General features: G+C 35.8%; 1 protein-coding gene across 1 annotated transcript in view; it reads left to right on the top strand.

The window, feature by feature from the left end:
* LOC120412555 (calpain-C) overlaps positions 1 to 22,694 on the top strand; it is a 61,755-nt gene that overhangs the window by 19,028 nt on the left and 20,033 nt on the right. The window contains exon 2 of the mRNA XM_039573060.2: positions 9,391 to 9,430. The gene's annotated coding sequence lies outside the window, so the exon portion shown is untranslated. The remainder of the gene's footprint in view (positions 1 to 9,390; positions 9,431 to 22,694) is intronic.

Below are 22,694 nucleotides of genomic sequence, written 5' to 3'. Positions count from 1 at the left end.
GTTTTTCACCAATTTGTAACAGGTCGTATCGAGGTGCACCGATTTGGATGAAACTTTCAGCGTTTGTTTGTCTATACATGAGATGAACTCATGCCAAATATGAGCCCTCTACGACAAAGGGAAGTGGGGTAAAACGGGCTTCGAAGTTTAAGGTCGAAAAAACATGAAAAATCTTAAAATTGCTCGCATTTCCGTAAAACTTCATCAATTCCAACTCTCTTAGATGCATTCGAAAGGTCTTTTGAAGCACTTCAAAATGTGCCATAGACATCCAGGATTGGTTTGAGTTTTTCTCTTAGCTTTTGCAAATTACTGTCAAAAATGGTTTTTTTTAAACCTTAATATCTTTTTGCAACAGCCTCCAACACCCATACTCCTATAGGTCAATAGATAGGTAATTTCATGCACTATAAGCCTACAGAATTAACTTTTTGGCCAATCGTAGTTTTTCTCATAGTTTTTCGATTTTTCTAGAACATACATTTTACAACGTTAGTTTTTGCCCTGTAGGCCGCCATAGCGTCACTTTTTGGTCTCAATTTTGTCATATTCGGAATCCTCGGACAATTTCACGTAAGTTAGAAGTATTGGAGTTGTAATTTTGATTGGAAAAATTGCCATTCAGAATGAATTAAAATATTTTTTAACAATTCGTTGGATTAGGGGTAAAACAGGGTTTCGCCTACTTGATACAGCATTTCGACGTCGTCGTGCTATCATGTCGCACCCGCCATTTTGACGTTTCGAGAAAAACGCGTTTTAATGTTTGACCTTGAATAAACAAAAACTAGAGCACGCAATGTAAACAATAACAAACACGTTTTGTTTGGCTGGCCATTCTGTGCATTGTCCCGAAGTTTGGTTGAAGTTGGTTGCTGGAGTCCCGAGTTATAATTAAAAATGTTTACGGTAGTCTAACTTGTACGTGCGTCAAACGCATCCTGACCTGAAATCCCTTTGCCCTTTGTCGCACTTACATCAATTTTCAGGGAGTGACAAGATAGCACGACAGGATTGAAACTTCTTTTATATGTAGAGTGACAAAAAATTTCGGAGCTTTTTCGGTTTTTATTGAATATCTCAGGATTGAAATCGAATTTTGGGGATCTGTGAAGGTCAAAAGATGAGGCATTGTGAGCTGCACAAAATGGCGTTCTTAACTCAATTTGGCCCAAAATGCACGTACGACAAGTTAGCACGACGGCGACGATTTGACGTATTGATCATAGGGTAAATAAGATCTATTTCTTTTTTCAAAAATGTTTTATTTAATTATTTTTTAAATCAAAATTACAATTCCAATACTTCTAACTTACGTGAAATTGTCCGAGGATTCCGAATATGACAAAATTGAGACCAAAAAGTGCCGTCTTCTTGGCCTACAGGGCAAAAACTAACGTTGTAAAATGTATGTTCTACAAAAATCGAAAAACTATGGGAAAAACTGCGATTGGCCAAAAAGTTAATACCGTAGGCTTATAGTCCATGAAATTACCTATCTTTTGACCTACAGGAGTATGGGTGTTGGAGGCTGTTGCTAAAAGATATTAAGGTTTTAAAAAAAATCCATTTTTGACAGTAATTTGCAAAAGCTAAGAGAAAAAGTCATACCAATCTTGGATCAAAATGGCACATTTTGAAGTGCTTCAAAAGACCTTTCGAATGCATCTAAGAGAGTTGGAATTGATGAAGTTTTACGGAAATGCGAGCAATTTTAAGATTTTTTATGTTTTTTCGACCCCAAACTTCAAAGCCCGTTTTACCCCACTTCCCTTTGTTGTAGAGGGCTCATATTTGGCATGAGTTCATCTCATGTATAGACAAACAAACGCTGAAAGTTTCATCCAAATCGGAGCACCTCGATACGACCTCTAGAACAAACCGAGCAATATTTACAAATACTGCCTCTTAAGACTTTTAAAGACTTTTGAAAACTTTTGAAGACTTTTGAAGTTTTTTGAAGATTTTTGAAGACTTTCGAAGACTTTTGAAGACATTTGAAGACTTTTGAAGACTTTCAAAATTTTTAAAGACTTTTAAAGACTTTCGAAAACTTTTGAAGACTTTTGAAAACTTTTGAAGACTTTTGAAGACTTTTGAAATTTTTTGAAGACCTTTGAAGATCTTTGAAGATTTTTGAAGACTTTCGAAGACTTTTGAAGACATTTGAAGACTTTCAAAATTTTTAAAAACTTTTAAAGACTTTTGAAAACTTTTGAAAACTTTTGAAGACTTTTGAAGTTTTTTGAAAATTTTTGAAAACTTTCGAAGACTTTTGAAGACATTTGAAGACTTTCAAATTTTTTTAAAGACTTTTAAAGACTTTCGAAAACTTTTGAAGACTTTTGAAAACTTTAAGACTTTTGAAGACTTTTGAAAATTTTGAAGACTTTTTAAGGGGTTACATACATGTAAATCGGGAAAAAAGTCAGAGGTTGGTATGAGCACACATTAAAACTTTTTTTTAATCTGTTTTCAGGGTATTAAAATATACATTTGCATCTTTTTACAAAACAAATTTGAGGACATTTCGTTGTATCATTGCCGGGATATAGCTATTTGAAGTTAGCAGTTTCGAAAAACGGGTGCCACGATATCTCAACACTGCTATGACCAAATCGGCTCAAAATTTTGGTGAAGACTGGTTGAACCGGTCCCGTGTGCATGACGAAGGCCGAGTTTCAAAAAGTTTATTTGAAAAATGATTAAAAATATTTTTCTGTCTTTCATATAAAAAAATGTCAGTTTTTGATTTTTGTATTTTTTTAAAAGCAAAATTTCAAAGTCGGCCTTCGTCATGCACACGGGATATGTCTTAAGAGTCTTCACCTCAAATTTCAGCCAATTTGGTCCATCCCATCTCGAGATATCGTGGCACCCGTAAATCAACTCGGTGTTTAGAGAAAAACGCTCTCAAAGTTTGACAGTCCGCTTTGCGCATGGCAAAATTTTGAGTTTAAATCGTCTCTAATTCAGTTTATTCATGAAATATCTTCATGAAACTTTCAGGAGTGATTGAAAATAATCTTTTCAGAGGATTCAATAAATTTTCTGAATTATGAAATTTTAAGATTTCTTACATGTATGTAAACCCTTAAGACGTTTGAAGACTGGAAGAGTCGAAGAGTTCTCGATTAAATTTTCAAAAGGCCCTATCTGCATAGGAAACCCATGAGGGATAGGTTGTTTTGAAAATTTAATCTAGAGTTAAAGACATCAACTGAAATCAAACCTCAAACATTCTTTCAAGTTCAAACGACCAGGTGTTTGCAACGAAGGTTGTAACCGCGCAGTTTGGCGCGTTGGCGATTAAAATTCGATTGCAATAGCAGCCAGCATATAATGGCTCCCCCAGACTGGTTAAAGTGCCGCACAGAGAAACCAGTTTCGAACGCTTTCTTCTATTTACGGTATGCAAAAATCAGCTACTTAATTTCGACAGCCCCGCTCGGTGCGAACGCTCACACGTTGTTGTTCTAATCGAATCACTAAGTCTGCAGCCTCATACGAGAGTATGTGTCTGGTAAATCCCAGGGCAAAATGGATTACTCGAAGTGTCGGTAGACTGGGAACAATGGGACATTTGTCACAAAATTTGTCTAAACAAGATTTTTTGATTCAAAACTCCAAAATTAAATTTCAACAAAAAAAAAAACAATTTTGACCAAATTTTCCCGCAAATCTTACCCACTGTGGGGCGACGCGACACCCAGCCAAGTTGAAAGAGACGAAATTAGCATTCATGCCCGTAATAAAGCTAAATTATGACCTTGCCTGTCTGTTGCTCTGTGAAGCTGCAGCAGCAGGTTTCTAGCAAAATGTACTGCGCTCCGGGGAAATAACACCCACGCCGCAAACACCTGGGATCGCGACTGGTGGGTTTATAGATCTGTGTTCTACAGATTTGCACAAGAATGCAGCACTTTGTTACGATAATTGGGCTCACCTAGGGATATAGCTAGGACAGCTGGTGAGGTTTGAAAGTTCTAGAAACGCTTGTTTAAAATGAAGATATTAAACTATTTTTTTTATTTTACAAATGGCTTCAATCTTTGTCTCATTAGAAATGATATTTGAACGTTTGGTACAGCATTGTTCTGAAGTTTCCAAAAGAATCGACAAAACATTTTTGTTTCTTCTGGAAACAGACGGTCCAAAGAATCAAACAGCCGAAATTCTTTTTAAAACATAAATGCTGGAACAGACAACGATAGCCATTACCTGACCCAGTTATTAATGTGGGTCGTCCGGGGCAAACCCGTCACACCGGATAACCAACTCTCTATTGGTCACGGTTATAATCGATGATCTTCTTCCCCATAAAGACGCACACACACCGGATGTCATTTCTCGTCACCATTACGAAACCCAGCCATCCTGCGAGGTCTACCCCTAATGTGGACCATGACCACAACAGCCGTTTATCGTAACCAGATCCCGCGCGATGTTACTCAACTTGTTTTAGCAGACCTGCCCTCTAAAGCTCACTTTTATTCAAAGTTCCACGAATCTGACTTAATCTTGACCACGTGGAAAGGGTTGAGCGGGGTTAACCCTCTACAAGCCACTTGGATATTTTTTTTTGCAGAATAAAGATGTTTTGAGCAAAAACTGGCAACTAAGGGTTAACCTACCATCTGGTACCAAAAAAAAAGACGGAAATCAATGAGATAAGACCTTCCTCCAACGAGGCAAAACAAAATGCATTTCAACCCTTAATTTCCATTTGCTACGAAAACCGTGGAGAAAGTTGTACAACATTTCCCGAAAGTTCGTGACCACGCGCGGTCAAGGCAGCACACCGTCACTCTTTTAATGTTTAAATCGCACCTCATCAACGCATCACCGAAAACGGTTTAGCCGTTTCATTAGACATATTTGGATTCACTCGCGATGCGCGCAAATTAAGGTGACAAATTTTGGACCAGTGTGCCCAAAAAAAGTGAAATGAAATTACTTATTTGCGCCCTGAAAGCTAATGAGCTTTTGATGAGTCACTTTGGGGGTCCATTTGAGTGCCAAATTTGGTGGTAATTAATCGTTGGTGGATTTTGGAGCTTTGAATTGATTGGATTGGTGTCAGCTTGCAAGCTGATCTATGCAATTGTTTTAAATTGATACGTTATAACTTATGAAAAGAAAATTGCGTCAAATTAAATTCTGACCCGATTACGTCAAAAAGGCTGTTGTCAGATTTCCAGAATGTTTTTCAAATATCCATAATCTAATATGTAACAAGGTCTAAATGATATAGTCACATTGTTCAAAGCTCGGTTCATACATTCGATTAAACTGGCAATGTATAAGAAAAGGGTTGCCAGTGCTTCAAACATTGCAATATACATTTTAATGCAGAAGTCATTTTTAATTTTAGTGTTCTAAATCTGGATGAACTAATCATAATTGATAAATGGGTCACGTTCAATCAATTATTTAATCTAGGTAATTTTTTCAAGGCGAAATACAGTAAAGGGTTGTCATCGATGAACAATATTGACACTTTTTTGAAAGATGTAGATCTTTATGGACAAAATAGAACATGTTTGTATGGGGCGTAAATAATCGCCAAAACACCACCACCTTCACTGGAAGTGTCCACCAGGGTTGCCAGGCCAAAACATAAAAATAGGCATTGCACCGATGAAAATCTGGTAGACGAAAATCATACTCATACAGTTATAAACAGGTTAGAGGAGGGAGAATATGAAATTAAGGGGTTACATACATATAAAAAATCTCAAAAAATCATATTTCCGATTATTTATTAAATCCTTTCAAAAGATGATTTCGAATTAATCCTGAAAGTTTCATAAAGATATTTCATGATTTGAGTGAGTCGAAGACGATTTAAATTTGAGGTTTTGCCATGCGCAAAGCGAACCGTCAAACTTTGTGAGCGTTTTTCTCAAAGCACCGAGTTGATTTGCGGGTGCCACGATATCTCAAGATGGGATGGACCAAATTGGCTGAAATTTGGAGTGAGTACCCTCAAGACATATTCCGTGTGCATGACGAAGGCCGATTTTGAAATTTTGTTTTTTTCAACTACAAAAATCAAAAACTGACGATTTTTTTATATGAAAAACAGAAAAAATATTTTTATCTTTTTTTAAAATAAACTTTTTGAAAAACGGCCTTCGTCATGCACACGGGACCCGTTTAGTGAGTCTTCACCCACCAAAATTTTGAACCGATTTGGTCAACGCAGTGTTGAGATATCGTGGCACCCGTTTTTTGACACTGCTAACTTAAAATAGCTATATCTCGGCAATGGTACATCCAAATGTCTTCATATTTATTATGTTAATAGATGAAAATGTATATTTTAAAGGCCCTGAAAACAAATCTAAAAAATAGTGTGGGCTCATACCAACCCTTGCCATTTTTGCCAATTTACATGTATGTAACCCCTTAATTGTGGAATTCAAATGGTTCAATTGTTTTTTTACCTCGAAAAAGTTAAATTTAATTTTGCATTAAAATGAATATTTATAATTATAATTAAAACCGTTCATTTTAATAAAAAAAAAAAGTTGTTTGAAATTGGCAATCAATCAAAAATATGTCGAAATTTGTCATAATCTGACCAGATAATGATTAACATTTAATATGGCATTCTCTGATTAATCTGGCAATCTGGCAACTCTGGTTTCCACGTGATTTATAGATGTACCCTTATATAATATCAATAATAGTCCAGACTCGATTATCCGAAAGTTTTGGATAATCTTTTTTCTCAATGTCTTTTTTTGATTGTCTACCTTAAATATGATCTCTAAACTGCTAAACTGCTGCTGGTGAAGCCGTTGATTATTTTCGTAGATAATTGATCATCACTTTAAAATATTCTGTACAAAATTCAATTTAACAAATTTCTGCACGAAAATGAATCAGCATGTGACGGTTGTTGCCTTCTTGAAGCCACTGAAGGAATTTTTGGTCTAAATCAAATGTGTCTCAAAATTTATAACCGTTAGCAAAAAGTATCAGCATGTGTAGAGCACTATTCGAAACAACATGTAGAAGGAATTTTGTCCAAATATTGATAACGACGCAAATTTTATATCATTGAACAAAAAATCATGGCAATGATGGAAGTCTTCACGTTAAGTGATGTATAACTTATAAATCCAAGATGACGGCTAAAATGGCGGTGATGAAATATGAAGAATTTACATTTCGTAATTTAATAGGCAATCAACCACTCACATTTGAATGAAACAGGGTCGCAGAGCTCGAATTTGATTTTAAAGTAAGTAAGACATTTTGAAACATAAGATTTTTGGATTCGAATAATCGAACTTCAGATAATCGAAACTTCGAGTAATCGAGGATTTGGATAATCGAGTCTGACCGTAATATCAATCCAAAAATGCACAGTAAGACGAAATTATTTGTTTACTAAATTCCAGTTTTATACTGAAAACTTTAAAGTGGGTGGCATCCACAAATGATGTAGCGATTTAGGGGAAAGCGGGGTTTAAGGGTTTTTTTTAGTATAAAAATAGTTTTAATTTATTGAAAAGAACAATAATAACACATTTGAACAAAGTTTCACGTGAATCTGAAAAAGGAAGTATATTAAGCTTTATGGCTTTATTTACGGCTTAAAAAACGATCACCATACCTTAAATTCATAACTTGGCATACCCCATAGTATTTAGTTTGGGTAGAATTGGATAGTCATCACAGCAATCAGGTAAAAATTAAATTACTCATTCATATATTTCTACTTATTTGTTTGAAGCGATAATAAGCGTGACCAAATCGCACAAAAGACCCACTTAAGGTGACATTTTCACAGCTCCCATTGCGTAACGTTAATTACCCGCCATTTTCCAAAATTAAACGCCATTAGTTGCGACTTGAAAACAATGGCCGTCATCTCCCCCACGTTGTGCCCACCTTACGTAATCCATCATCTTGGGGTCCACCGAAATTGGTGGCGCCATTATATCAAGCCGGCAAAATTTTAATCAATTAATCAGCGAATAATTATCCAAAATGTACCTTAAATTCATAATTATCATCGCCGAAAAGTGGCGGTTTGAACACTTCCGAGAGAGAGAGAGCACGCCGTCGGTAAACAAAAAGTCGTTTGATTATTTGGTGGGGCAGGTGAAGAAAATCATTGCTGATTACAGAGCGCAGCTGAAAAAGTGGCGATCAAAATTGACGAAACGTAAATTTGTTGGTGAGCACTCTAAACGCGGTGAAAATAACGAGTAATTATGGTAAACGTTGGAGGAAATCAAATTTTAGGTGAATTTTTGTTTTGATCTATGAGATGGGAATGAGATGAGAATGAGATGAGAATGAGATGAGAATGAGATGAGAATGAGATGAGAATGAGATGAGAATGAGATGAGAATGAGATGAGAATGAGATGAGAATGAGATGAGAATGAGATGAGAATGAGATGAGAATGAGATGAGAATGAGATGAGAATGAGATGAGAATGAGATGAGAATGAGATGAGAATGAGATGAGAATGAGATGAGAATGAGATGAGAATGAGATGAGAATGAGATGAGAATGAGATGAGAATGAGATGAGAATGAGATGAGAATGAGATGAGAATGAGATGAGAATGAGATGAGAATGAGATGAGAATGAGATGAGAATGAGATGAGAATGAGATGAGAATGAGATGAGAATGAAATGACGTTTGAAGATTCAAATTTGAAATTCAAATGAAGACTCAATCAACTTACATCATGCATCAGTTTAAGTGTCAACAAAGTAGCACTTGATGAATGTCCACTGCGTAAAAATTTAGTTCAACTCACTTTTCACTCTCAACTTATTCCAAACCTGGGAACTTAATTGCCGTACCTTTCCCGGCAAAATCGATGCTGGCCGTTGCCTTTGTAGAAATGATCAAAACTCGTTCGAGGAAGACAGTCGTCGTCGTTTTACACATTTTTCAACAAGTGACCACAACATGCTTGCTCTCTCGCTGTGGCAACATAAAAAAATGGCCATCAAGGAGAAAGTGAAAATTCAACTTTGGAAGACTCGTGTCGACAACAAAAAATGCCCACGTTTTGTCGTTTCTCGTGCTATTGGACATGATTTATTTATCTTGTTTTGGAGCTGGGCCCGGGGGAACCGGCTCCGGCGATGACGAAATCGGACGAAGCCCAGCCTATACAGCCGGTGTCGTTTTGTGTGCAAAAGTGGCAGCAGATAAAAGTTCAAGTGCCCCTTGGGCAGTGCTTTTGCCCGCCTTGGCATATCTGGTGATGGTCACTTCAGGTGGGGGGTTTATCTGAGGGAAGCACATAACATGTATATCGAGAAAGTTTTCTCCAAAGTTCGCCTGGATTGATGGGTTTTGAGGCTCGAAATTATGCTTATCATATTTTTGTTTTCTTTGTTTCCTTTCAGGATTTGGGACGACACGTGATGGATCTTTGGCACGAATAATGTAAGTAGTTAAATGAGTTGAATCTTTAATAAAATGTTGTTAAAGTATTTGTTTTGCAACAGCTAAAAAAGTATAATTTCACCACGATCACCTAGTTTTCATTCTGTTTACACTCCGAAACAGAACAAAATTCAATTTCAACCTTCCGTTCGTTACTTCCTGCCTTTTATTTTTTGTTTGCCGTGCCCAGTTCGCATCAATTGGAGCTTTCTTATGTTTTAATTTCCGGAACGTACTGTTCAAGTATTGAACCTTCAACGTAAGTCTCATGACAAACCTGTAAATTAAATTAAATCTTCAGACTCTTAATGAAAATTATTGATAGAAACAAATATCATCTGATAAGGGATATCTACCCTTTCTAATCAAACACCTATCTTCGTCATATGGTGAGTTTGATGATCGATTAAAGCTCCAAAAATACTATTTAGGCTATGAACTTTCCAGTAACAGCACCGCCTCGAGTAAGCACGCAAATGTATGCTACTTACTGGCCAAAAAGATCAAATTTAATGCAATTTCGATCATAATTTTCTCATCATTTTGGTGGCACACACATCCACACGCAAGATGAGAGGTGACTTGCTTAACGAAAGTCGCCACCAATATCTTTTCACTTGCGCTAACGATTTCAAAGCGCTTAAGATATAAAATTGCTTCCAACTACCGGCAACATGTTTTTTTTGCACATTAGTTAGTCACTCACTTAAAAAATAATCCCGAAACATGTGAATAATTAGCAAGCGCCATAAAAAAAAAACAAACGCGCTAAGTCTTTTGACGTTTCAATTTTGACGACCCATTCCAATCGAAGGCTGAAGAAAACCGAGCGAGAAGCGAAGGCAAATAAAGAACAAAGGGTGGCCACCAACACCACCAGCAGTGACTGTGGAGTGAGCCAGTGATGACAGGAAATATTCTCTATAAATTCCAATATTTTTGAGTGTTCGCTTAAAATTTCATCATTTTTGGCAGCACTAAGCAGGCCCAAAAGAGCGCTGGAAGAAAAAAAGAACTAAGCTGAAAATAGGAAAATGGGCGTGACCCAATGCACTTGACTGATTAGAATGCATTTGGGAAATATTTTTTTTAAAGGAATAGAATAACTTTAAATAAAAGTGAAAATAAACAGAAATGTTCACAAAAAGTTGCTCTACTCGTTGGTGTAGGGGAAAGTGGGGCAAGTGTAACAAGCTAAGGAAATGCTCGTTATAACCCATTAAAAAGTTAAAAAATCTGTCGGATTTTATTGTAATCATCTTATTCTAGGTCTTGGCTAAGACTTTGATAGAAAAAGTTTTTGAAAAATCCTGTTTTTTAATGTAAAAAATTGATTATAAAATTTTTGAATTACTGTACGATCTACTCAACTAGTGGGGCAAGACGAACAACCCGTAGGGGCAAGAGGAACAATGCATGAAAAAACATGTTAATTTGCTAACAATTGAACTGTTATCACTTAAATACATCAGATTAGAATGTTTTGGAACGTTTCTTTCATTTTTAGATTAAATAATAATATTTTACTAAAAATTTGATCGTTTTTACGAAAAAAATTGTTACCTAGATGATAAATAGTAAATTTTCATAATATCACTATATTTTGTATGGACATTTTTTCTTACAATTGTTTATCAGTTGTTAAGTATTTTTATATATTTATTTAAGTATTTTTATATATATATTTTTTTTATAAAATATTTTTTTTCAGCAATTCGTATTTTTTTTCCATACTAAAAATCCATATGGTACACTTGCCCCACCTGAACAAGATTTTTTAAAAGCTCTCAACAAAAATAACCAAAAGTTAAATTATATTTTATATTCGGTGCAAATCATTGGTTGGGACACTACTGATCTAGGAAAAATAGCAGCTCGATAAAATGAGCCTTTAAACGAATCCTAAGCTTTATTTTGTACTTTCCAAAAATTATAAGAAAACTAAGGTTTTGACAAAAACTTCATTCAATCTTATGCCCCGTGGCGTTTACGTCGTTTTGGCGGTTATGTGGTAGTAGAATCAGCTAATTGCATTGCTAGCAACAATACCTCATACTGGAAATAATAAAAATTGTAAAAATTACGGCCGTACAAGCGATTGTTCCTCTTGCCCCATATTATCGTCTTGCCCCACCTTCCCCTACTTGGTTTTAGTCAATTTCAAGGAACACTTCAGAATATCCAGCATCATTCAAACACGACCGCTTATTAGGCTTAAAATGGGTATATTTCCCCTAATTCCTACACCAAAATATCAGAGAGTATTGCAACTGTCACAGTAGCTTGCGAGATCTCTTCCTTTGTTTTGTGATTCCCAGCTCTGGCATTCTCTTTCTATCACATTAACCCTTTTCCACGCGCTGATTCTTTCATTCTATCAGAAAATGAAATTAAAGAATGCAATGAAAGAGCGCGAAAGGACCATAGAATCTTGTGCCATTTATCTCTGAACTGAGTATCCAAAATACTTGGCAAATTTTGTAAAGATTTTGAAGAACTGATATATGTATTTGTTTGATATTATAACAGCAATTCCCCACGAAAACAGCATGATTCGAAAAAAAAGTTCTCCGATCGGGCTCAAAATTTTTCTGGGGGATCCTTGGCCGAAATAATTAGACCCGTATTTTTTTGATTGGCCATTAGGGTGACCTACGCCGTGTTAGGGTGGTTCAAAAAATGGCAATTTTCGGATACCAAAATTTTCGTAATTAAAAGGTGGAACTTTGGTACCATAACATCTATAGGTCATCGCTGAAATTTTAAAATTATCGCAGTTTTAGTGGAAAAGGTTGATTTTTCCCGTTTTCGTCATTTTCCCATTTTTGCGCGTGGCGCGTCGAAAAATCCAGTTTTTATTTTCAAAAAATCGTATCTCAGAGTATCGAAAACATAACTTCACCATTTTTTGATATGTTATGTGAAATTTTCCGAGGAATCTGATAAAAATATTTTCAGACATAGGCTCTTTGGTCCCGAGACCTTGAAAACTGCATTTTATGTTTTCATTCAACCTTTTCAAAAGTTAAGCTAGATTTTTGAAACTTCTTACTATTTTTCCCAAATAGCCAAACTAATCACCTTTCTTTTGCGTCTAGGACAGCTAAAATCGAATCATGCTGTTTTCGTGGGGAATTACTGATAAGCAATTCGTCGCCGTCGTGCTAACTTGTCGCACGTGCATTTTGGGCCAAATTGAGTTAAGGACGCCATTTTGTGCAGCTCATAATGCCTCACCTTTTGACCTTCACAGATCCCCAAAATTCGATTTCAATCCTGAGATATTCAATAAAAACCGAAAAAACTCCGTGCATTTTTGTCACTTTTCATATGAAAGAAGTTCCAATCTTGTCGTGCTATCTTGTCACAGCCTGAAAATTGATGTAAGTGCGACAATTGTCCAAAGGGATTTCAGGTCAGAACGCGTTTGACGCACGTACAAGCTAGACTTCCGTTAACATTATCAATTATAACTCGGGTCTCCGGCACCCAAATTCAACCAAACTTCGAGACAATGCACAGAACGGTCAACCAAACAAAACGTATTTGTTATTGTTTACATTGCGTGTTCTCGTTTGTTTATTCAAGGTCAAACATTAAAACTCGTTTTTCTCGGAACGTCAAAATGGCGGGTACGACATGATAGCACGACGGCGTCGAATTAAGAGAAATAAACATGACCTTTTTTGGCAGGTTAAGGCTTTTAGGATGAATCAAAAAGCAAATCTGTTAGCAAATTTACGCGAATTTTTTTGAATGAAATTAATATAAAATATGAAGAAATCTCAACCAATCTTTCCAGCCAAAGTCAATGTTCCCTAATGAAATGTTAGACTTGATTTATTGAAAACACTGTAATTTTAAACTCCGCTGAACTCCACTGTGTTGATATTAGTAAAACACACCTGCCAAACATCTTGAGGCAATCTGTTCACGGCCCCCGTAGATCATCGAATCACTGTATCTCTCAAAGGCAATATTTCAAGACCATATTTCATCTGGTTGCTGTTGAAAGCTCTTCTCCGTCCATCCATCCAGCAAACGTGGTGAGCCTTCATCGCCACTGATCCGCCACCAACCGTGGTGTGTAAACAGTATCCGCGATCGTCAGATGTTCACAAAAGTGGAAGTTATGATAAATAACTGCATTTCATTAACCCACTTAACGGATGTTGGAGTTCTGCTGCACTACTCCACACTCGGCTCAGCTGGTGATGATGTTAGTTTTTTTTTGCTTCAACTTGTGTTTGCTTGAAAGGAAATCGACAGGTTGCGAGAAATCATAAACCTACACACACGTGTTGTTTATCAAATCGGAAAAGCCTTCGAAAACTGAAGGTTGCACTTTATCACGGCACGTTTTCTTCAGGCGCTGCAAGGTCGATCCGCAGAGATGAATTGGTGGTGGTTTTATGGCTGGGGTCATAATTATGTTTTATGGTGGGTATTGTTTCTCGCACCTCGGCGCTGTTTTTCGAGGCTCTTCTGGTGGAATTTTAGGACCGTACCGGGGGTGCCAAATGAGAAATCGAAAGTTGCTGTCAAAACGACTGATTTCCTCTGAGGATGTTGAAATCGGTCGACTGTGTGTTACGAAATTAAACTGTAGTCATAACTCAATCTTATCCTGTGTTTTGGGGTCATGTTTTTGGTTCGGTTGAATATTCAAAACTTAATTTTCATGTAAACAAAAACAGCTAAAAAAGCGATTTTTCAAACTCAAACGAAATATTAAGTTAGTTTTTTTTTAACTATATTCTCAATATCGTTTCAATATTTGTATAGTTTAATTTAACTGACATAAACTAGCTTTTTGTGATTCTAGTTGAGCGATTTACACAACTGGCCTTCTTGTCCCCAATTACTGCAACTAGACAACAACATTGCACAACAGCACTCACCTCAGCTTCTCTATCAACGCAATTGGCCCACATTTCTCACACACAACCTGAGAGATCATCATTTCATAATCTCCGCCACACATCATTATCAGCTCAGCAAATTAACTCGCTGCAGTTTCAATCGAGTATCACCAATTTCTATTGGCCAGACCCACAAACAAACGACGAACAACAACCGAGTTCATTGTGCCCGACGTCGTCGTCGTCGTCGTTTTCTCACATTCGCAGTGAATTGCACGATTTGAGCTGAACTGGAGGTTTCTTTCTTCTACGCGGGCAAGTCACCGGCGCGGTCGCTCCAGTTTCCATCCATTCCGTGGAGTTCAACGCATTCTTCTTCATTATGTTGTTTTCTGAAGAAGACGAAGAAGAAGCCACTAATCCGAGGTGTAACACGTGGTCTGGGGTCGGTCGTGTGGCCATTGTAAATATTTATCATAATTTTAGCTTGTAAACCGTGTGTTCTTCTTTTCCTTCTTCTTCCCCCCACTATCGGGTGTTGTATTTGCGTGGTTACTTAACGACGAACGCTCTGTTTTTGTTTTCCTTCTTGCGTAATGTCACGATGAGAGAGAGGCTGATGGAAGTGTGCGAACAATGTAAATAAAAATTTTGTGAAACACGATGCCATCACATTTTTATCGGTCAGTGGAATGTCGCAACGTGCGTGGACATTGTTAGAGAAACACAGAAATGTTTTTGAGCTAAAAGAAGTTTGACTTTAAAAAAGTAAACTTTGTATGAGTTTCTAATTGCATTCACAGCACACCAACAACAGACGATAGAGATAATAACTCAACCAAAGATTACTGGCAGAATAATGCTCATTGCGAGAGGATAACCCTCTCACCATCACAAAAGACTCAACAAACAATCGACATCTGACAGTCAAAATTTCAAATAGCATCATGTACAACACATGCGTTTTGAGAAAAATGCATTGGATAACACCAAATTTTGGATAGCAATTTCAGCAAAAAAAATAACTGAACGCGTTGCAGCAATAAAAACTTTTGCTGAAATTCGGTACTGAAACAAGTCATTGCTGAAAAATCAATAAACAGTAAATCTGCATGAAATCTGTCAAACTGAAATGTCACTTATGACTAAGGCTACCAACTGTACGGATTTTTTCCTTACCATACGGATTTTTGAACCTCTTCGCGGATTTTTAACAGGCCGGAATTTTTGTAGGGAATTTTACGCATAATACGGATTTGTACGGAATTTTAACAACTTTTTAATAATTGAATTGCTTTTTTGATTTGGTCGAAGCTTTTGTTAACTAGAAATTATTATTTTTCTGTGAGTTTGATGTAAAAAGGGAGAGTTTTCCGGAGTTTCCTCAATTCTAAATTGATTATCAATAATTCTAGAGTTTTTGAACTATTGTCTTTCATATGTTGATAGGCCCGTTTAAAAAACTCTGGAATTGTTTTTTTAGAAATTCCTTACTAAATATATTCCATTTCTAAAGGCTTTCTAAAACTTGTGAAAACATTTGAACATTTAACAAATCTAGAGTTTTTTTTAAAGGTTCTATAAACTGTTGTGTTTCACATGCTATAGGACCATTTCAATAAAAAAAAACTCTGGAAAAGTGTTCGTGAAAACACTAAGAACGATATTATTCGTAAAAGCAAACTTGACATTACGTAAACGTTTAACAAAAAAAATTGAAGAACATACCTAATGATTTAATTCAAATCACGGTTTATTTCATGAATACTTTTAAACGTGCAAGTCATAAGCACAATGATAGCAATTTGTGAAATTTGTTAGCTGTAAAAACGACACAGTTTTATATTTTTAATTCTCAGATTTATTAAATTTAATTTATGTAAATAATTCATTGACAGTTTTTGTTATACCATGGTTTCATATCGGCAAAGTGTACGAATTTTTGCTCAGCAAGAGTCGGTAGCCTTACTTATGACTTACTGTTTTGACGTTGCCGAGTGGAAAACAACTTTTAGATGTGTTGTGTTTGATTTTGAAATATGAAAAACGAATGCCTCGATGCTAATCTGTACTTTAATTTTAAGGTTATCCCGAGCAGACGGAAATAACGTGGGAATAACATTTTTTGATATTTGAAAATACTGGGCCAATAACATTTTACGTTATTTATAACAACATTTGTTATTCGTCGTTATGATTTTTTTGTTATTGGATTGTTATTGTAATAACAGACTAATAACATTTCCAGTTATTTTTCGAACAAATCTTTGTTATTATTTTTTGTTATTTTAACAACTAATCCGATCATCCCAATAACAGTTGGAGTTATTCTTCCATAACAAAAAATGTTATTCAAAAGTTTTTTTGGCTTTCAACCAATATCAGACCAATAACGTCATAATTCGAAATCCGGACACTTAGTAGCATATCATTTTCGTTATAGCTGACAAAAAATCATGTAATAAGTTGGAAATGAAGAAATATCATCAGGATGTAGTATTAACAGTCAGTTTTAAAAGAATGCATGCAAAATATGTCTTTTCTAACAATTTTTCATCAGAATTTGAAAATTAAAATGACTTGTTGTGCTTCGAATCCCGGACACTGATAAAAGCTGATTCGAAATCCGGACACTTTTGCTTCGAATTCCGGACACTCGTTTTTGGGTAATTCTCTACCAACTCACACGAAATCGGGAAAAGTTGCCCCGACCCCTCTTCGATTTGCGTGAAACTTTGTCCTAAGGGGTAACTTTTGTCCCTGATCACGAATTCGAGGTCCGTTTTTTGATATCTCGTGACGGAGGGGCGGTACGACCCCTTCCATTTTTGAACATGCGAAAAAAGAGGTGTTTTTCAATAATTTGCAGCCTGAAACGGTGATGAGATAGAAATTTGGTGTCAAAGGGACTTTTATGTAAAATTAGACGCCCGATTTGATGGCGTACTCAGAATTCCGAAAAAACGTATTTTTCATCGAAAAAAACACTAAAAAAGTTTTAAAAATTCTCCCATTTTCCGTTACTCGACTGTAAAAAATTTTGGAACATGTCATTTTATGGGAAATTTAATGTACTTTTCGAATCTACATTGTCCCAGAAGGGTCATTTTTTCATTTAGAACAAAAATTTTTATTTTAAAATTTCGTGTTTTTTCTAACTTTGCAGGGTTGTTTTTTAGAGTGTAACAATGTTGTACAAAGTTGTAGAGCAGACAATTACAAAAATTTTGATATATAGACATAAGGGGTTTGCTTATAAACATCACAAGTTATCGCGATTTTACGAAAAAAAGTTTTGAAAAAGTTACTTTTTGCGTTTCTCTTTGTTTCGTCGTCCGTGTCTGTCGCGGGTGACCATGAACGGCCATGATCGATGACGACCAACTTTTTTAAAACTTTTTTTCGTAAAATCGTGATAACTTGTGATGTTTATAAGCAAACCCCTTATGTATATATATCAAAAATTTTGTAATTGTCTGCTCTACAACTTTGTAGAACATTGTTACACTCTAAAAAATAACCCTGCAAAGTTAGAAAAAACACGAAATTTTAAAATGAAAAATTTTGTTCTAAATGAAAAAATGACCCTTCTGGGACAATGTAGATTCGAAAAGTACATTAAATTTCCCATAAAATGACATGTTCCAAAATTTTTTACAGTCGAGTAACGGAAAATGGGAGAATTTTTAAAACTTTTTTAGTGTTTTTTTCGATGAAAAATACGTTTTTTCGGAATTCTGAGTACGCCATCAAATCGGGCGTCTAATTTTACATAAAAGTCCCTTTGACACCAAATTTCTATCTCATCACCGTTTCAGGCTGCAAATTATTGAAAAACACCTCTTTTTTCGCATGTTCAAAAATGGAAGGGGTCGTACCGCCCCTCCGTCACGAGATATCAAAAAACGGACCTCGGATTCGTGATCAGGGACAAAAGTTACCCCTTAGGACAAAGTTTCACGCAAATCGAAGAGGGGTCGGGGCAACTGCTGTGTGAGTTGGCGGAGAATTACCCTTTTGCTAATGAATCGCACAAATTTGGACTGAAATGTTAGTGAATAGCATTCTTTAGGTCTCAAATAAGCTGTTAACATCAAAACAATCGATATTTGATATAAAAATTTGCTAGAATTTAAGGAAATCAAAACCAAAAAATTTCTGCATTGCCTTCCCGGTGCTTCGGACGCCTACGAAATATTTCACGTGAAATGTTTCGCATTTTTGGCAATCTTATAATTTTATTTTATTTAATTGTTTTGACATTAACTACAGCGTTCAAACAAAATTTAAATGAAAGTTGATGTTAGAATTCATCAAATAACACAGTTTTGACATTCATAATGCGAACTTATATCCAAATAATTGATAAAACAAGATGAGGTGTCCGGGTTTCGAAGCGTCCGGGAATTCGAATCATGACGTTAACAAATTTTGTTATAATAACATAAACTGTTATTTAACTCTTATGCAAAAATTGATTTTGCAAGAACATCCCATAACACTTTTTGTTATTTTAACAGTATTAGTTATTGAAATGGCATGAATTTAGTTATTACCGTCTGATCGGGTAGGCATACAATGGAATAAAAATCAAATCATTACACTGAAAAACTAGCAACGATTGCTGAATCTTCAGCAAATGATCTGTTGAACTGACAGAAGAATTTTTCAGAATAATTAAAAACAGAACAAACTGACATTTCGAGAGCTCTTATGCTAACTAGATAGGAAACCAGCAAGCTTAGTACAAGAGAGCACAGAGACATCGATTTGTTTACTAAAATTAAAGTTTTTTGTTGACAGCCAATTTACTGAAATTTTAGTCAATCATCTGTCAAAATGACAAATGTCAGTCAACAAGAATTCAGTAAAAAATCTAAATTGCCGAATCGTTTACTGAAATTTCAGTTGATGGAAATTCAGTGGAACTTCACTGAACTTCAGCGAAATTTGGAATTGTTTTCAATTCTTATTTTAACATAGAAGCAAAAAATTGTGTTCTAATGATAACAAACGATATTTAAGGAAAATAAACACAATTCCTCTTGAAATTACAAACGTCTATATCACCTTGCACTACGACTGCTTTTGTCAATAGCTTCAAATGAACCCCTCGGAAATAAGTTTTTTTTTAAGATAATTCAGAGAAAAATCGAGAAAAACGAGAAAAATCAACTTTTTTTACTAAAACTGCGATAACATGAAAAATTTCAGCCATGACTTATACTTTCTGCATCTTTCAATTACACAAATTTTGGTACCAAAAGAAGTATAGATCATCGTTGAAATTTTAAAGTTATCGCAGTTTTTGTGAAAAAAGTAGTTTTATCATTTACATTTTTTCGTTCAGGCGCGTGGCGCGTCGAAAATCCCAGATTTTATTTTCAAAAAAAATCATATCTCAGAATCATGTTAATGAACCTCGTTCATTTTTGAGTATGTTTCGTTTCTAGAGGAATCCGATAAAAAAAATCAGATAAGGCTTTTTGGTCCAGACATCGTCAAAATGCCATTTGAAGTTTTTTCTAAACTTTTTCAAATATTAGGCTAGATTTTTCGAACTCTTAACATTTTTTTCTTAAAAATCCAACTAATGACCTTTCATTTGCATCCAAGACAATTGGAATCGGTTGAAATGGAGCGAAGTTTTTTTTTCTTGAAAAATGTGTTTTTTTTTGTGAAAGTCGACGAAAATTGCAATTTTTCGGACCACCCTAACACGGCGTAGGTCACACTAATCGCCAAACAAAAAATACGGGTCTAATTATTTGGGCCAAAAAACCCCCACTCCAATTTTGAGCCAAAATTCTCACTGAGTTTTCTCAGCACTGGCTTTTTGATTTTGATCAAACCAGTCGCATTCGACATGGTTTAGGGTCGTTCGAAAGTTACAAATGTATATAAAAATGGGTTTTCACATAAATCCGGATCTCACTTAAATATATGTAAAGTATGTCCGAATCCATCACCCGAACCATCGTTGGTTAGTCATTAGAGAAACCTTTCCAATTTGTATAAAAATTTGAAGATCTGGCAACCCTGTTTGAAGTAATCACCACTTAAGCAATATTTCTGTACTTGTTTTTATTCCTGATAAAAAAAAGAAGAAATTTGTGTTCAAAATGATGGGTTTGGGATCAGCCATTATTGGTATAGAGTGGGGAATGTATCAATCACATACGTGGGTTAAGTTAGTTTTTTTTCCACTGAATCGGAATCTGCCTTCTGAGTTGGACCAAATTGTCAAAATATCCCATTTAAATTGACCGTTCTGAATTTACAAAAAAAAATGTTTTTGTCTGTTTCACTATGCTTTTTGTATGAAAATATAACAATATATCTGTTTGGTTTTGCATTAACTTTCTCGTCATCTTTTAAAGTATTAATGAATCGAACAAAAGTATCCAAAAGACATTTCTCTGATTGTTCTCAAACACAACCGCTGACAGCCAATCTGTTTCGAGCCAACCCACACAGAAAAAAAAATCATGGTAAAATTACATCTGGGAAGGGGTACATCTTTTATGTCAGAAAAAATGTGTAATTTTACCTCTGAAAATGTGTAATTTTACCACTATTCTGTTGTAATGTCACTTTTTCAGTCTAAATTGAGGTAAAATTACATCATAAAAGAGGTAATATTCAACCTTCCAAAATTACACCTTCCAAATTTACACAATTTTTTTCTGTGCAGCTTGTTAGTGAATCAATTGAAGCAATTAGCTCAGCCATCAAGTAGCATAAGCGAATGCAAAAAAAAGACTCGTTTTGTGAAAGAAAAGTGGAGAAAAAAAAACAATAGCCGCCGCCGGGTCTGATGAACCACAACCACCACACTCAATCCTCACGTGGGATAGATAAGCGCAATTTTAAATTCAAAAAATTTCCTCCATTACCAAAGCCGGCCCTCACACTAACACACACACACCCAAACAGTTTGGTTTGGGTCGAAAAGGGAAAGTGCCAAGTCGCGGCCATGCTGAGTGCGCCATGCTGACTGGCGGAGGCATGTTGGATGAGCGCGCGCCGAAGAAGATTACTTAATGAGAGAGCTTAAGCTGCTAGTACGCGCCGTGTGCCATTCAATGAACGTGAAATTTCTCACGATTGCTAGTACACTTACTCAGAAAAGAAAAATGAAAACAAACAAATCATCGCCGTTGGACGGTTGGGCGGGAGGGGGTCTGCTGGTTAGAGTTGGGCTTCGTGTGGCTTTTTGGGCGAGTTAAATTTGGAGCTGGTGCGGAAATGCGGTGAAATTAATTGGGCTCATTTTAAACAAACGGACACGAAGCTTAGGGAAGCCGGTTCTACAACGGAAATAAATCAAAACGTAAGTAAATTACCTCAATCGGCATTTGGTTTCAATTATTTTGATCGTAATAACCATTTTTTCATTAAATTGTTTGAAGCTTCGTTATAATGTTCACTACTGACATGGAGTAGACTGTCCAAAGCCCATTGTTTGATTTTATTAACTTTTCTCATATTCAGGATATAATCTGGGCAACTACAAAAATGCACGAACTTCTGTTTTTTTTTTTTTCTATCAATTTTAGCAGTTATTACATGCATTTAACTTGTTTAATTTTTGCATTTCGTTCTGCAGCGATTCCACGTCAAACCAGCAGGATCCGATTCAATTTGGCTTAAATTTTAAATGGAAGTTCTTTGGCCAAATAATTAGACTCATTTTTTTTTTATTTGGCGATTTCCAAAAGGGGACGATCCAAAAAAAAACCTTTTTGGACTATCTACTTAAAAAAAGTAATTTTAAGATGTTTACTTTAAGTCTGAGCCACTGTAATTCTAGGCAACCGCTACATAGGTCATCCTTGTGGCCCTGTTGGTTATCACATCAAATCAAAACATCAAATCAAAATCTACTGAAAAAACACATTTTTCAGAACATCATGTCTCCGGAATGACTAAACCAAATTTAGCTGAGTCTAATTATTTTGTCCAATGAACTCTCATGCCAATGATTTTGGTTTTATCTTTCCACAGCCGGCTGTCTAAGATTAAACCATTTCATTTAAAATTTAACAACAGATAAACGGGAAATGTCTCATCCGCAGCATCCGATTGCTTGCCATGAGAATAATACATAATACCTTTCAACAAACATTTTGATTTTGGGTCGCATCATCATCTTCTTTGGTGAATCCTGACCAAATACCCTACCCTACTAACAAATTTTCAGGTTTCTGGCGCTTGTGGGGTGTAAGCGAAATCTACATACTGACATGGCGGGCGCCGTTGGTGGCCAATGACTGTTACCTATTCGCAACTGATCTAGCTTTAGCAATCATGGTGTTTTATCTTTTCAGCGCATTCATACATGCTGTTGATAAGGGAAACACCACTAGATCGTCGAAGCCTATAATCAGTAGTGCTGAAAG

Source organism: Culex pipiens, chromosome 2, assembly GCF_016801865.2.
Source record: "Culex pipiens pallens isolate TS chromosome 2, TS_CPP_V2, whole genome shotgun sequence".
In the NCBI taxonomy this organism is placed as follows: domain Eukaryota; kingdom Metazoa; phylum Arthropoda; class Insecta; order Diptera; family Culicidae; genus Culex; species Culex pipiens.
Note: the sequence above shows the minus strand (reverse complement) of the source record. Positions and strands in the feature narration are given on the sequence as shown.